Source organism: Ictalurus furcatus, chromosome 18 (assembly GCF_023375685.1).
Source record: "Ictalurus furcatus strain D&B chromosome 18, Billie_1.0, whole genome shotgun sequence".
Taxonomy (NCBI): Eukaryota; Metazoa; Chordata; class Actinopteri; order Siluriformes; family Ictaluridae; genus Ictalurus; species Ictalurus furcatus.
In genome coordinates, this window is record NC_071272.1 from 11594467 (window position 1) to 11610258 (window position 15792).

Genomic DNA, 15792 nt, shown 5'->3' on the forward strand with positions numbered 1-15792 from the left:
AGTTTTAATCTGAAGTTTATATTTGTAACACTCAATTGGGGGGGGATGATCGGCCAACTAATCGATTATGAAAATAATCGTTAGTTGCAGCCCTAGTTTGATATCAATGAGAGCAGAGTATTTTTGTGAATGTTTTGAACAAAAGATCAAAAGATTAAACAATAAAGGAAATTTTTCACGGCCTTCTTTGCTTATATTTACCCAGGGTGCCAATATTAGTGAAGGGAAACTGTATATATATTTCCACAGTAAGACCTCGCATGAAAGAGTACTTGAGCACATGGTTAGGTAAGGAATAAAACACAACACAGGTGTGCTGTTATAGGTAAATAATCGACAGGTGATGTGATGCAGAAGGTACTGAACACCTCAAATAAAATTTATTTTTTCCAATAACAGGAATTCCTGAAATGGTTTATTCCTCATAACACAGCAATATGCCAAAGATTTGCTAGGGAAGAACCGCAAAATGCAAAATCCTGTGGTGAAAAACTCTTTAAGTGTTACAAAGACCTGACATTGGATACTTCTTCCAAAAAGTGTTTACTAACATCTCCATGCTTCACCATATCAGTGGGTTTTTTAATTGTTAAATAACAACACATCATTTTGCTGTTATAGAAAAGTAATCAACACCTTCTGAATAAGAATTTAACAAAAAAAATAAAAAATTCTCTGGGAAAGTTTGGAATTTTAAATATCTAAACAGTTTTCCCCCTTACATGGGTAGTGAAAAAGTACAGAAGCTTAAGGGATTACTCAGAAACCCTCTTGCAAGCTACTGCTGCCTGTCAAATGTTGACACCAAAGCTGTCTTAATCTGCTGCCATTTTCACACACTTCCCTTTGAGCTCATGTCCTACGTAACCACGCTGTCAAAGTTCCATTAGCATGCATGTCTGGTTCCTGTTAACTCAAAGGAAACCTGTAAGAAAAGCTTATGCCACTCACAGAGCTGAAACTCAGGGTTAGAGGCCTTCCTTCCTGCTGTGTTCCTTTTAAAGCTGTGATAGTGATACTGGGGAATGGCGCTAACTGACCCTTCAGCTAATTCGCTGTTGAGAAGAGACACTCGCTCAGTCAACATCTCTGAGCTATCAGTGTGTCATAGCAAGACACAAGGCTTTAAACGATGTCACACTGAGGAAAATGTTCTCTCCACGATTTTTTTTGTAAATACGGATTCCTTGGATAACGCAGTAGATTTATTGCATTGAGCACCTCCTTGGAAAAGGGGTCTTATATAAACTCTTAGATATTAGGATAACACAAGGGAAAAGTCTAACAAAGATGTTGTTGATGACTGTATACTTTTGTTTCTGACAATTTTGTGTTCAACCATGGATGGAGACAATTTTCAAATGATTTCAAATGGTTCAGATTAATTATAGAGTGTATTTCAGCAAGAAATAAGTGCAAAGATGACATAATTAGTGCATCATAATTTCAACCAACAAATCTGTTTTCAGCACAGTGCATGATAGTTTTGTTTCACATGAACTTTTTCAAGTCATCAGCTTCGATATATATTGCGCTGTAAAATAATACGCCATTCAGATACAGGACTTTGTTGCTCTGTTCACCTAAATATTCATGTTGCAAAATTTGCCTGGACGCAATGATACAAAAATTTTCATCTATTCTCGTTCCTCTGCTTTGTCCTCAAGAACATCTGACCCAGTTCTTCTCTTATCGCAGTAATTACATCTCTGGATCGCAAGAATGAAAAAAAAAATAATAATAAACCTGTGTGGTAACAGTCTTGGGTGTTAGGTTTAGACCAACAGTCTTGATTCTGATGAAATCTTGAACCTGAGAAGCCGTAGAGGACATGCTTTTGCATTCATGATCTGCCAAATATTTTCACCCAGTGAATGTTTTATCATCGTACCGATGAAATATTTTTCTCTTTCACTCTCGCTCAGCCTGTGAAGCAAAGCAGAGCTCTGTGCTCGTCGTATTTATTTACACAGCACAGATTACATACTGAACTCTCTGGAAGGTCTGAAATGTTTGTTTTTGCTGCACGAATATGTATATTTCTGTCATACCACCCCGGTTTAACCGTGTACCAAAAGGGTAAGGTTTGCAGCTCGTTGAAAGCCACATTTTAGTGCAGAAACACAATTTGTAGTCTACTTTAAGACCAGCCCATCTGAAAGTGGAGTGAAAAACAACAATAAATTGGGGATCAGATTACACAGAGTCTGGTAATGAGACTGTTTGTTATTAGGAGATTACTCACCTACATGAAAGAGGGAAAACAAAGTAGACGCAAGTAAGCAACACAGGTTTGTGCTGGTGTAGTAGTTCAAAATAGTATTTTATAAAGAATTCTCTACAGTAAGATTTATGGGGTGTGTCCACGTTGACAAATTATAGTATTTTGGAAGACCGTATTTGTTCAGCTAAACGATGACAAGGCTTGTAACCTGTGTGAGGAAAACAGAAGTTTGTCCTGGTCTTTAACTTTTACCTTACGCCTGTTATTGTGCTCTAGTTCATTCCAATTATCTTGTCATGCATGTTTATGAGTAATGACATGCCAGATGCTTTTTAAAGCCCAGTCCCTCATCTGGAACCACTGAGGGATGAGGACAGTCATATGCTCACCAAGGGACATGTAATTTCACAATAGCATAGGACAAAATGACACAATGGATGATATTGTTCACAATGATAAACCCACCTCTAAAGCTTTAGAAGACTCTGGTGTAATTTCCATGCGTTTGATTATACCCAAGACTGGTGTTAATGTTTTCTTGAGAATAGTCTGCTTTTTATGGAGAATTCAGGATTTGATCAATTGTACAGCTTGTAATCTATCCATGATCGTTTTATGAGAAGGAAAATCTTCTGTGTACATGCCACCCCAGATCTATTTTAAATATGAACTATGTCCTCAACTTCTGGAATAAATCTCAATTTGCATATTCTGGAATATATTGAATATTCTGTCTTAGCTTGATTTAGCACAAGAATGTATGACTGTAATGAAATCCTTAGAGCTGTTGGTATTTCACTTTGGTTTCTGGCTAGCAAACAAAACAGTCTATACAGTTTGCACAGACTGGTGTGAATAACAAAAAACATCCCTGTAGCCACAGTTCTGCAGGCGGAAACACCTTGTTAATGAGAGAGGTCAGAGAAGAATGACCAGACTGGTTCAAGCTGACAAAAAAAAGCTAGCTACAGTAACTCAAAAAAGGCATTCTTTGCAAACGTGGTGAACAGAAAGGCGTCTCAGGATGCACACCACGGCGAAGCTTGAGACACAGGGCTACAACAGCAGAAGGAATTTGTTGGAGATAACGTTAATAAAGTTGTAATAAAACATGTACATGATAACTTGTCATATAACTGACTGTTAATCAAATGTCTCCTACTCAGCAGGACTGAGGCCTAATACGCTTATGTGCCAAAATAAAACAATCCAGGATGAATTATATGTTTCTATTTTAAGTGTCTTGTGTCATCCTGAGTTCTAAGACCCCCAATTTATTTGCGGTCCAGAGAGCCTCTCATCTGTGTCTCCTTTCACTGTGTTCCTTTATCTTTCTTTCCCTTATTCTCAGAACAGCCTGTTAGACTGCGGCTGTTAATCTGTTGTTTACACCCTGTACTCTCCACATCTGGAGTCATTTGCTGCTGCCAACATGGTCACCCCCAAACTAAGCAGTACACATGCATATCAACTACAATCTATTCTGCAGTCAGCAAATTAGTACAAGGCCTAAAGCCTCTCTTCACGTTCCTTCCCCGTCAGTGAGAGCTTGCATGAGGCAGCATATGGACTGAGAACTGCAGGAAAAGTGAACTCTACAGACGTCTTCAGCTGGTGGCCAGCATAACGAGTAGAGGGAGTGTTTTTACAACTGGACTGGATTTACGTTGCATGGGGGTTGGGGGGGGCAGCACTGATGTTTATTATGTTCCTTTATTCCCTGCATCCCATTACATACATTTTTTGTCTTCCAAGAAGCTCCAGGAGAAGAAAAGATGCAAGAAAACCACACACCTGACAGCAAAGAAAGGTACAGTGGGAAACTGGACCACATCAGACGACATTATTCTAAGTGTCTAGTTTTGGTGACCCTGTGCTCACTGTAGCCTCAATTTCCCGTTCTTGGCTGACAGGAGTAAAACCTGATGTGATCTGCTCTTGTGGGTCATCCGCCCCAAGGTTTAAAGTTTTGTGCATTCTGAGATGCTTTTCTGCTCACCACGGTTGCAAAGAGTGATTATTTGAGTTACCTTCCAGTCAGTTTGAACCCGTCAAGGCATTCTCCTCTGACCTCTCTCATCAACAAGGCATTTCCAGCAACAGAACCGGCGCTCACTTGATTATTTTTTATTTATTTATTTATTTATTTATGTTTGTAGGGACTGTTGTGTGTGAAAATGCCAGGAGATCCAAATTTTCTTAAATACTCAGATTAACCCATCAGGCAGCAACAACCATGACACAATCAAAGTCAGTGAGATTACTTTTCTTTTTTTTTTCTTCCCTATTCTGATCACATTATCATCTGCTGCATGATTGTCTGATCAGAATTGGAATTTAGATTGATTTAGCATATAACTATCCGCTAAAATAATAATACAGAGATATCAGGATACTGACTAAGGTATACGCATTCTGATATTACTATTAGTGTAACTGTATTAATGTAGACATTGTGCTTTACATTTTCTTTCATGGCCCCTTGAAGAATTGCAGCTACTTCATAAGCAGAACTATTTCCTGATCTTCAGTGGTAGACTCCTTGCTCAGCAGGCAGTATAATACATTATTCCCCTATCATTTCCAGTTCTGATCTCCGCCAGCTATAACTCTGGATAGAGTTTCCAAAACTCTGTGAGCATCTGTTATAAGAATATATAGATGACCTTGCAGTTTTTTCTTGTGGAAGCATCTAGTTCTCGGGGAGGAAATTATGGGTTGCACGAGGAAGAACATTTTTAGTCAATTGGTACATCACTCATTTTGCTATTTTTGACCCCTTGTGTTATAGAGATAAAGACAGACTTATCTTTTATTGGTGCATTGTAAAAGTAACTATGTGTTATATTACTTTGTGCAGATCCACGCAGTATTTGAGCGAGAACGTGTTGTACACTTTTGCTGTATCTACACTTTTTCAACTAAAACCTTCTCATTTTATTTTACGGCGTGTTTTGACTGCTTCAACTTAAACTCCAAGGAACTAGGGTGCTATCCTTCAGGCAGTCATAAACTAAAACTTCTCAAGGATTTAGACATAAGTTTCTGATTTGTTCCTGGAATTCTTTTAACTGAAATGTGACCTTGTTATGCAATCTGTTATGACAAGGAACAACATTATAGAAAAATGTGGAGTAGCTAAAATACTCAAATTAACGAGCCATGGTTATATATTCATTTCACAAGTGACTGATTGTACATGGATGGATATGACACATGGTAAGCATGTCATATGTGGCTGTGTCACTGGCCTACTCAGGTTAGTCATTTGTAAATGGTCTGCACTTATATAGCGCTTTTATCCAAAGCACTTTACACTGGTTCTCATTCACCCATTCACACACACACTCACACACCAATGGTAGCAGAGCTGCCATGCAAGGTGCTAACTTGCCATCAGGAGTAACTTGGGGTTCAGTGTCTTCCCCAAGGACACTTCAGCATGTGGAGTCATGTGGGCCAGGAATCGAACCGCCAACCCTACGATTAGTGGACAACCCACTCTACCACCTGAGCCACAGCCACCCATATACACATTCGCACACGCTGATTGCAAACTATGAATTCAACCACAGTGTTTGTTTTTTATAGCTAACTGAAAGCATGATCCCCAATAACTGGATGAATAAACAGAGCAGGAATGATGACGTTGCTGTCATAGCTTTTTATTACATTAATATGAACTTTTTCTCTGGTCGTCATACTTTCCTTTCTGTGTGTCCTCTGTGGCTCTGTTCAGACTCCAGCGCTGTTCATCTGTTCATGCACTAGTGCTGCAGTGCTATGTTGGTTTCTTTTGCGCTTCATGTGTGATTCAGATTGGAATGTTCAATGCTATCAGAAGACCATTTGTGTTAGAAGTTCCTCATAAGGTTTTTTTTTTATTTTGGCTTGCCAGAAGTTCTTTTGAAGTTAAGCTCCAGAGTGTCAAACTGAAATCTTTTCTCTTAGCAGCATTAAGGAGTCATTTATCGCAGTGTCATAAATTCTAATGTTTGTCAGATAAAAGTTAAGTTAATACATATTATTGTAATAAAGATATATTTTGGGATATTCTTTTATATATTGGGTTTACACTCTAGTGGCCTTGTGTAATATTGATTTTTCCCTGTTTGTGATTTTACCATTAAAAAAATCACGCTAAACGATTCAAAAGACAGGAAAACGAGCATTTCTACCATTTCAATTTGAAGAAGAGTATGGGGAAGATGTAATAATATTATCAGCTGTGCAGTCGGGAACTGCTTGTTGGGGTTGTGCTGAATTCCAACTTCCCAGCAGAATCCGACTGCATACACAATCAGTACAGAATAGGCATACATATTTACTCAAAATTTCTGCTGTTTCTACTGAGAGAGCGTGAGATTTTCGGGAATAGGCTCCTGTGTGGCGTGAAATCGGCACAACGGCAGCACAGAAGAGAAAAAAAAAACACACCTTTTAATCACTTTCTAATTATCATCTCCATTAACATTATTTGTAGTGTCAGATTTGACACTTAGTCGTAGGCCTGTTTAATGTTTTGAGGTCAAAATCTTCATCTTTTTTTCTCTTTTTCACTGGCATTCTTAATAAATATAGCTAACTGATGTTAACTCTATACTTATCTAATGTTAGCTAAGTCAAACATACATGGCTAGATTTTATTTCCCATTCTCTATGACAAAAAGCAGGAGTGCTTTTTGCCACTGTCAAGAGCATGTGAGATTGGGGGAAAGGGGCGGGGCTTCCAGGTGCTGTTGCTTAATATCAGAGAGTTCAAAACATTGGCACAAACCATTCCTGATTAATATGTCGATGTCCTAATCTCTTGTTTTATTGGGGTGAAAAAGGCTGCTTACATGACATGTATGGTAATATAATATAATGAAATATAGTATATAATACTATACAATATAGTGTAGTTTTGTCTCATGGAATGAATGCAGGGATTTTTGTTGTTGCATGCCAGTAAGCCAGTTTGTTCCTAGTCTCACCCGACTGCTATTTTTGAGGTCAGGATTAAACACACTTGCTCTGATGTGGACGTAGTGGCAGTACAGGGAGTGTAACATTGCAAATCTGTCAGGACAGTTGGATTTTCACTTTGGTCCAAAATTATGCTAACAAGTCCAAGTCCAAGACTATGAATGATTTCCTCTCCATTCCATGTAATTCTTTTTGAAGCATGATTTACAAACTGCTGCTGTTACTCATGATACTTACCAGTCTGAATATTAATGCATCATTTATGAGTAATGTGTGAAAAACACTTCCTGTGTTACTGTTTGATCTGACACAGAATATTTGCCATGTTCTGCAGCAATACTCCGAGTTGGATATGCAGCATTAATCTGAATCTGGAGTGAATTTTTATCCCAGGTGGGTGGGGAATTCCAGGCCCATTTACTGCTTTTTCCTCCTTCTTTTCACACCTTTCTGTACCATAAAGCCTTGTCTCTGGTGTAACCAATTAAACATCCTAACATGGAACACGTGCACAATTAGTCCCTGCAGAATTCATCATGAAACCAAAACCACTCATTAATTTAGCCTCTGACGTTGCTCTTAATATAACACTGATGGAGAGCCAAATCTCTACCAGGCACCTGATAAATCTTTCCAGAGGAAGTGCTACGGTATTAATTAGGGTTCAGTCTTTTTGAGTTTTATATGTTAGCTTGAAGTGTTATGGTATTGTAAACGTTGTGCCTTTTCATCTATTGTGGCTATTAGGAGGATTTTATGTGCATGGCAGATTTCATTTATAACAGAAATAGGGCAGTGTAAACTGTGATATTAAAAACAATATTTGCATCATTTGAGGCATTTGTGTAATTTTCGAGTGTTCGTGCACTAAGAATTTCAACTCACAATTTCCTGATGTTAGGAGAAACACTTTTCAGTCACACAATTTGGAAGCATCCAGCATTTTATATCAAAAGATCGTTCAGTTCATGTCTGGAGTGTACAGTTTATGAACTAATGACCTTTAGTTCAGAGATGGTCACTCATTTCAACCTAAATCAGTCTCGTATGTTAAAGTAAATTTAAAAGGAAATCGTGACAGCAGAAATCATTAAGTACCGTCGGCATTTTCTTGGAATCACTCTGTGCATATTCGGATAATTTCATTTTAAAAATGATACAATGGCTTCTGAATAATGTCTAAAAGGCATGGTTATATAGCACAGTTGTTTATCTAGATGAAAATAAGTCTCACTTCGTTACTTCCTAACAGCCTTTGGTCCATTTGGCATAAGATTTCTCATTGCATAAAATGAAAACATAAGGAGCAGGATGGGAGCCTTTATTTGTAAGGCCTCTGAGCTTGAATGAAATGCAGGACTGTTTAAAGCATGAGAGTAAATCCTGAGTGTTCCTTTGCAGTAGTGTAAGCATAGGTCACATCATTATAGCAGCCTGCTCCTCTTAAATAGTACCACTTACCATAGGCTGTAGATCCTAAATGTTCATGTTAGACTCACATGTACTAGATGGAAGCTTTCAGACTGCTTTATCTTTTTGGACTTTGTTTACCATGATGCATATATCTTTTCGCGTGAAGACTCCTGTCCTGGGTGAGAAGTGGATACACCTAACCCTAATCCATAGAAATTCAATAGCATAAGGGATAAGCATAAATTCAATAGCACAAGTCACTTTCAGTCTATATTACATACATACACATGAATCTTTAATCGTATTAGTGTATTAAAGGACTCCTGAAATTAAAATTGGTATTTCAGAGCTTTTTGTACCAATATGTAATATATCTGGAAAAAAAATTGGATATTTTCTTTCACCACTTACTGGAAATCAATCAAAAATTTCTTATGATTGTCTAAGTAAGTGCTTCATAGAACGATATATGTTCCACCCACGGAGTCGGGTCTTGCTCTACAGTAGCTGTGCATTAGCTGGTTCAGAAGTAAACGTGGTTTATCTGCGCGTTTTTGGCAGTGAGATAAATAATTGAGATAAAATCCATTTTGAAGAATTTGTACAGAGTACAAATGTGACAGGCATTTGTCTGAGATGTTTTTACCAACTTGGGATTCTTCAATACTGGAATATATCGCTTCCTCAGACTGAGTGAGAACACAAATCTGTCTTTATACACAGTCAGGGATTTTTCCATCAGTAAGAGTAAGTAAAAGGCTCTCGTTAATCTCTTCGCTGTTCACCATATATAGCTAGCTCACTAAGCTACTGTCCGGTTTGTTTAGAATTGGCAGCAGCATGGCGTATCTCAAATGCTGTTGGCTGTATAAGTCAGTCAAGCAGTTCAACACGACGTCACTCTGACTTCCTGTTTCAGAAGGAAATAGTTCAATGTATGAAATCACATCACTGCCAAGAAGTTATTTCATGGGGAATTTTAATACTGTGCATTTTTAATTCAAATTGTTCCATAAGGCTGTAAAGTTGGGAGTGGTGGTTATATTTAGTAATAAATATATATGCTACCTGCAAATATTGAGAATGTACACTTTATTCTATTAGCCAAAAATGTTCTCATGCTTTCAACCCCATAACAATATATATAGAGAGGCTAAGGTTAGGGTTAGGTGCAACATAGGTGCAAAATGTTTATAACTTTTTTTAATGACTTTACTCCTTTAAACTTGAACTACTTTCAACCATATTGCTCTTGATTGTTTGAATCTGTAAATTCTCCCCCTGAAATCAGGTTTGAATCAGTACAAGTTGTGAAGTGTCTCTCAGTGTTACAATTGCATCTGAATCTCATTTCTGTTCGGTTTTACGCGACTGGCAGCTCTCAGTCTTCTGTACCACTCTCATCCGTTCCATCCGGCCTGTGGTCAGCAGGAAGAGTGACTATAGATGGCTGTGTTTGTTTGTCTAAGCTCATGTGATGTCATTCTTGACTCCCCTTGGTGCTGCAGATGCAGGACAATGTGAACGGGTTTAAATACACTTCCTTGTCAGAAGCAACTTTCTTCCACTCGTTATCTACAGGCAGGACACTCCTTGGGACATTTTCCTCTGTGTAATCAGCTCATGTGGGTGTCAACTGGGAAAAAAGGAAGTGCCATTTTTCTCACACATAAATGAGTGTCAATGGTGCGGTAAACGCCAGACGCTGGACTAGTGAATTGAGTGGTTTCACTTGACAGTCTCAGCTCAGTTGCAATTTAGAGTTGTTCATTTTGTTCTCTTTACATATATATATTGTTGCCTCACTTTTAAGCATTTAAAATCTGTTGTACAGTCATGTGAAAAAATAAGTACACCCCATGGAAATTGTTGGCTTTTTCGACATATTTGGACAAGCAAACATTTGATCATCTTTGAAACAGTGTCTATTAATGAAGTTGATGTACTTTAACAAACCCACAAGGAAAATTTGCTTTTTCAATCATTTATTCAACAGAAATATGAATAGATGTGATATTCTTCTGTAGAAAATGTAAGTACACCCTTGGCCTCAGAAGCTAGTATTGTCCCCTTTAGCAGAAATAACTTTTTGTAGGCGTTTTGCACAATTGTCCACCAGGACTGCTGGAATTTTTAATCACTCTTCTGTGCAATATTCTTTCAGTTGCAAGATGTTTGAGGGTTTTCTTGCATGTACTGCCCGTTTCAAATCCCCTACAACATTTCAATGGGATTCAAATCTGGGCTTTGACTTGGCCATTCCATAACCCTCCGTTTCTTCTTTTTGAGCCATTCCTTGATTGATTTGCTAGTGTGCTTAGGATCATTATCCTGTTGAAAGGTCCACTTTCGGTTCAACTTCACCTTTTGGACAGATGGTCTCACATTATCTTCAAGCACTCTTTGATATGAATTCATAGTTTAATCAATGCATGCAAGCTATCCCATCCCTGAGGCAGTGAAGCAACCCCAAACCATAGTTAAATTCCTGAATCTGATTGGTCAGACAGTGTGCATTATTTTTATAAAACAGCACAGCTCTGACAGTAGTTACATCTGTAACATGAACAATAGGTTAATATTAATGTGCTCGACCTAATATGTTATTGTTTCTATAGTCACAGCTCATTCACAGGGACTTGTACGGTGGACACTCCACATAATCTAAAACTAATAATAAACAGATTTTAAAATGTGTTGTTTGACAAAGAAAAACAAATAATCATTGATGTGGTGAAGTTTTTCCATTAGGAGATATTTAGTTAACACAGTGCTTTGCAGAGTTTCCCAGCAGTGGAAAGTCTTCACGACGGACAAGGTTATGCCTTGATGGTTTGTCAGTAAAATGTTTTTTTTATTTATTTTGAGAGCGAGAGAGGGAGAAAGTGATGCGGTGAGTCAACGACTGTTTATCAATGCTATAATGTAAGCCGTAACAGGAACTAGCTTGTCTTGCAGATATTCCACAACATTACATTTGAACTATAAACTGTTAAAATGTGTGATGTGTCTTTCATTAATAAAGTAAACACTGTGGTATAAGTGAAATAACATTGATAACATTGGTAATCATTTTCTTTATTTCTTTTCGCAGGACCCCCAGGTAGACGTGGAAGAAAAGGGAATCCTGGTGAGTATTTATTTCCTTAATAATAATAATAATAATAATAATAACCTTTAAACCTAAAAAGAGTTTAAATTGATTTCAGTTGTGTTCCAATAAAAAAAATTTTTATTAAAAAAGTCTCATCCCTTATGCCATGTCTTCATGTTTGCTCAATATTCTTTTTATTCTTTTTTTGTTTGTTTTTTTGGTCATAGGCTTCTTGTCTTGTTAGTTTGTAGAGCATCTGTTTAGAACATATGTAAAGTCTGTGCACATTTGAGGTTTCTTTACACTGTAGTCATGGTAAGATTTCTATCAGGTTTATCATATGGGGTCACATAACATAGAGAATTAACCTATACATTTCCAAACCTTAAAGTTTACTGCCCAGTACCTACATTAAAAATATTGCACAATGATGAAACTAATATTATGTTATAAGTCTGAGGTGAGGTGTAGAAACATCCATGTTTCCTTAAGGTTTAAGAGTCAATGCTTCAGTATCTATCCTAGCAATGTGCTATACAGAAGCTACTCAACATACAATACATCACTGTAACAATTTGCATCCATGATGGCTGGATGAAGGGATGAGTGGGTCAATGACTAGATAGATAGATGGATTGTGGATTGATGAAGGGATGGATGAATGGATGGGTGGGTGGTTGTATGGATGATGAATGGTTGGAGGGATTGATGGGTAAACAGATGGCTGGTTGTATGGATGGATGAATGGATTGTGGATTGATGGACTAATGGATGGATGAAGGGATGAGTGGGTGTATGAATAGATGAATAGATTGTGGATTGATGGATGAATGAGTGAGTTGTTGGAATAATGGATGGGTGGTTGTATGGATGGATGAACGGATGGGTGGTTATATGGATGATGAATGGTTAGATGGATGAATGGATTGTGGATTGATGCACTAATGGATGGATCAAGGGATGAGTGGATGTATGAATAGATGAATAGATTGTGGATTGATGGATGGATAAATGAGTGAGTTGGTGGAATAATGGATGGCTGACTGGATGGATGGAGGAACGGATGGGTGGTTGTATGGATGGATGAATGCATGACCTTTCAATGCATGACAAAAAATATCAGTTATAGTTATGAATTTTTCCGCACAGTTGAAAAAAAAACCTTACAGTTGATCCCAGAGTTTTCAATAAAAAGCTGGTTTTCAGGAAATACAGAGAAAAAACATATTATACATATCATAATGAGTATTCTAGCTATAATTTAATGTATTTGTAGCATAAAAGAAAAGGAAGTGTGCATTTTTATTATTTTATTACTGACAACATCCATTAACAGGGGTCAAATCACAGACGAGCAAATCAGAAACTACATGATTAGAGGAAAACAAGGAACAGAGAAAGACGATTCAAAGAACCGCAGCTTAGTCTTACAGTTATACATATGCATGACTTTGTAACTAAACTCTAGAAACATAACAAGACTAATCATGAGCAGCTAACATATAGCTCAGGAAGATAATGGTGATGAAAGGAAATGTGCAACATGAGTCCAGAACAGGAGTGAGGCAATGAAGAAAAAAATGAAAAGTACATATTAAGTAATAAAAAGGTGAAGACGGTAGGAGGTTGTAAATTTGTTTTAGTAAAACCACAAAGGACTTTCACATATTTTTAAAATAATTAATTACAGAGGCAAGTTTCAGAATTCACCCATGCACATGTGTGAAGCTGTTTCTATATTTATGACTTCATTTTATCAGTGTGCATCAGATCAAAGTACAATTTTTATAACTCCCTGTCAGACGGTAGCTTTTTCCTGGATGGGCTCCACATTTTTTCACCTGACTGTTGATTAATTTATGGATGAAAGGTGCTTCTGTTAAATCTCATAGTAAGACTCAGCTGCTGCTTTTAATAGTGTTGCTGCAACACTCAACTGCATGCACCTATTTTATGTATGATACAGTGCCATGAACTGCATTACCTCTGAATTCTGCATGTCAAAACAGATAAGCGATTGGATGGATGGATAGATGATTGGATGATCGAATAGGTGGTTGGCTAGATGCATGAAGGGTTGGACGAATGGAGGGATGGACGGCTGTGTAAATGGATGCATTGCGTGAATGAGTGAATAGGTGATGGATGGATTCTTGGATGATGATAGACGGGTGGGTGGATGCAGGGATGGATGGATTGTGGAATGGGATACTGATAAAAGGATGATTGAGTGTATGAACTGCTGGATGGATGCAGGAATAAATAGTTTAATGGATGGGTAGATGGATGAATGGATGGAAGGATTGTGGATTGATTGATGAAGGAATGAATGGATGGGTGGTTGAATGAACGGATGAATGTTTGGATGGATGAACAGATAGGTGAATGGTTGGATGGATGGATTGTGGATTAATGGATAGATGAAGGGATGGATGATAGATGGATAGATTGAGGCATGGATGAAGGGATGAGTGGGTAGATAAATAAATGGATAGATGGATGAATTGTCGGTTGATGGATTGAGGACAGCATGAATTGATGAATGGGTGGATGGAAATTAACTTTTTTTAATTTTACTTACTACACATATTTACACAGTGCAGAAGTATCAGTACACAAGAAAAAAAAGCAGTAACACATCATCACTGTGTGTGTGTTTATGGCATGTGAGGTATTGGATTAATGTGTAATGTGTGCAGTATGAGATAATGAGATATGGTAGGTGAGATAATGGAGAGTCAACACCTGCAAGCATTAGAAAAAACAACATGGGATATACATCATCAAAGACCACAGTCACAAACACATGCTTTGGTGGATGAAGGGAGAAGAAATGTGTCTTTGTTCTCAGTTTGATGACTTTGGCCCATGGTGACGACGGGAGGACTTACAGCCTCCAAAACACTCAGCCTGCTCTCCATAAAAAGCTCCCCTTCAGTGGCCCAGTGCTCTGGGTGACCTGAACTGACACAGTGGGATCTTTCTTACATTTCTCTATCTTCTAATCACTCATTCATTATTCTCACCATGGTAGAGATGGATCGGGTTTCCCACATGGCTGAGTGACAGCACACCCTTTAAAAGAGACCTTATCAGTGCAGCCATTTGTAGGAGTTCTTGTTTGTTTACGCTGTGCTCTGATCCTGTCCAGATCAGCTCAAGACCTTTTGCAGTTCTGCATACGAGTCAAACTCCATTTTCTGTCAGATTCTCCAGCTATCATCTCTCTGGAGTCACCAGAGCTTTGCCAGTATCTGCCTAAACCATTATGCTTAGTGTAATGGACAGGGGCAAAGGAAACTATGCAGCAAGAGTGGGAAGTAATAGCCCACATTACCAAAATCCAATAAGACACTTAGAATATTGTAAACCTTTTAAAGTAAGGTCAAGCGAGCATAAGCTTCTGCATCAACTCATGTATATTACACTGATTGTATTTCCGCAGAGGTTATGTTTTGAGAAGCCCGATGTTAATTACTGTTAAATCCAAGCTGATCGAAATAGACTTGTATGAGAATGTACAAAAGTTATTATGCAAGACTGATCTTTTGCCCACCAAGATTGCTTCCACACTGCTGGGACGCTTCACATGTTCTTGGTGACTGTGAGTAATTGAACAGATGCCTGTTATTTAAAGGAATTTTCTTCTGAACACTACTCAAATCTGTTGATGTTTTCAACTCTTTCAGGGCAAATTTATATAATATCAGATTACTGGCAGGGTTGATCTAAGACCTAGGCCTGTGCAGAAGAAAAAGCCATTGTATTTCTCACCACCTCAAACGGCCATTCAGAAGTCATAGAACCACAGACACAATTGTAACTAGTATTGTTTCGTTCCTGCTTCAACCGTCAGGCAGTTGGATGCACAGTGGCTAGAGTGAAGCAAAAGTTTCACTGGTGAATATTTGTGCTGCAGCTTCTTGACCTTACACATTCACTTTATTCTTTAGTGTCAGTGTGGCCTTTGTTCCTTAGGACTTCCTGGGCGACAACTTCCATGTGACCATTATTTACATGTTATGTCCATGTGCTGGAATAAGATGTCTATGTTTGTGCAGCTGGACAAGGAGGTTCTGCTGACCTTAACTGT

General features: G+C 38.1%; 1 long non-coding RNA gene across 1 annotated transcript in view; it reads left to right on the forward strand.

The window, feature by feature from the left end:
* Positions 1-14978, forward strand: part of LOC128622201 (uncharacterized) — a 56323-nt gene extending 41345 nt beyond the window's left edge. The window contains exon 3 of the long non-coding RNA XR_008388363.1: positions 11700-14978. This is a non-coding gene — a long non-coding RNA (uncharacterized LOC128622201). The remainder of the gene's footprint in view (positions 1-11699) is intronic.
* The last annotated feature ends 814 nt before the right edge of the window (positions 14979-15792 follow it).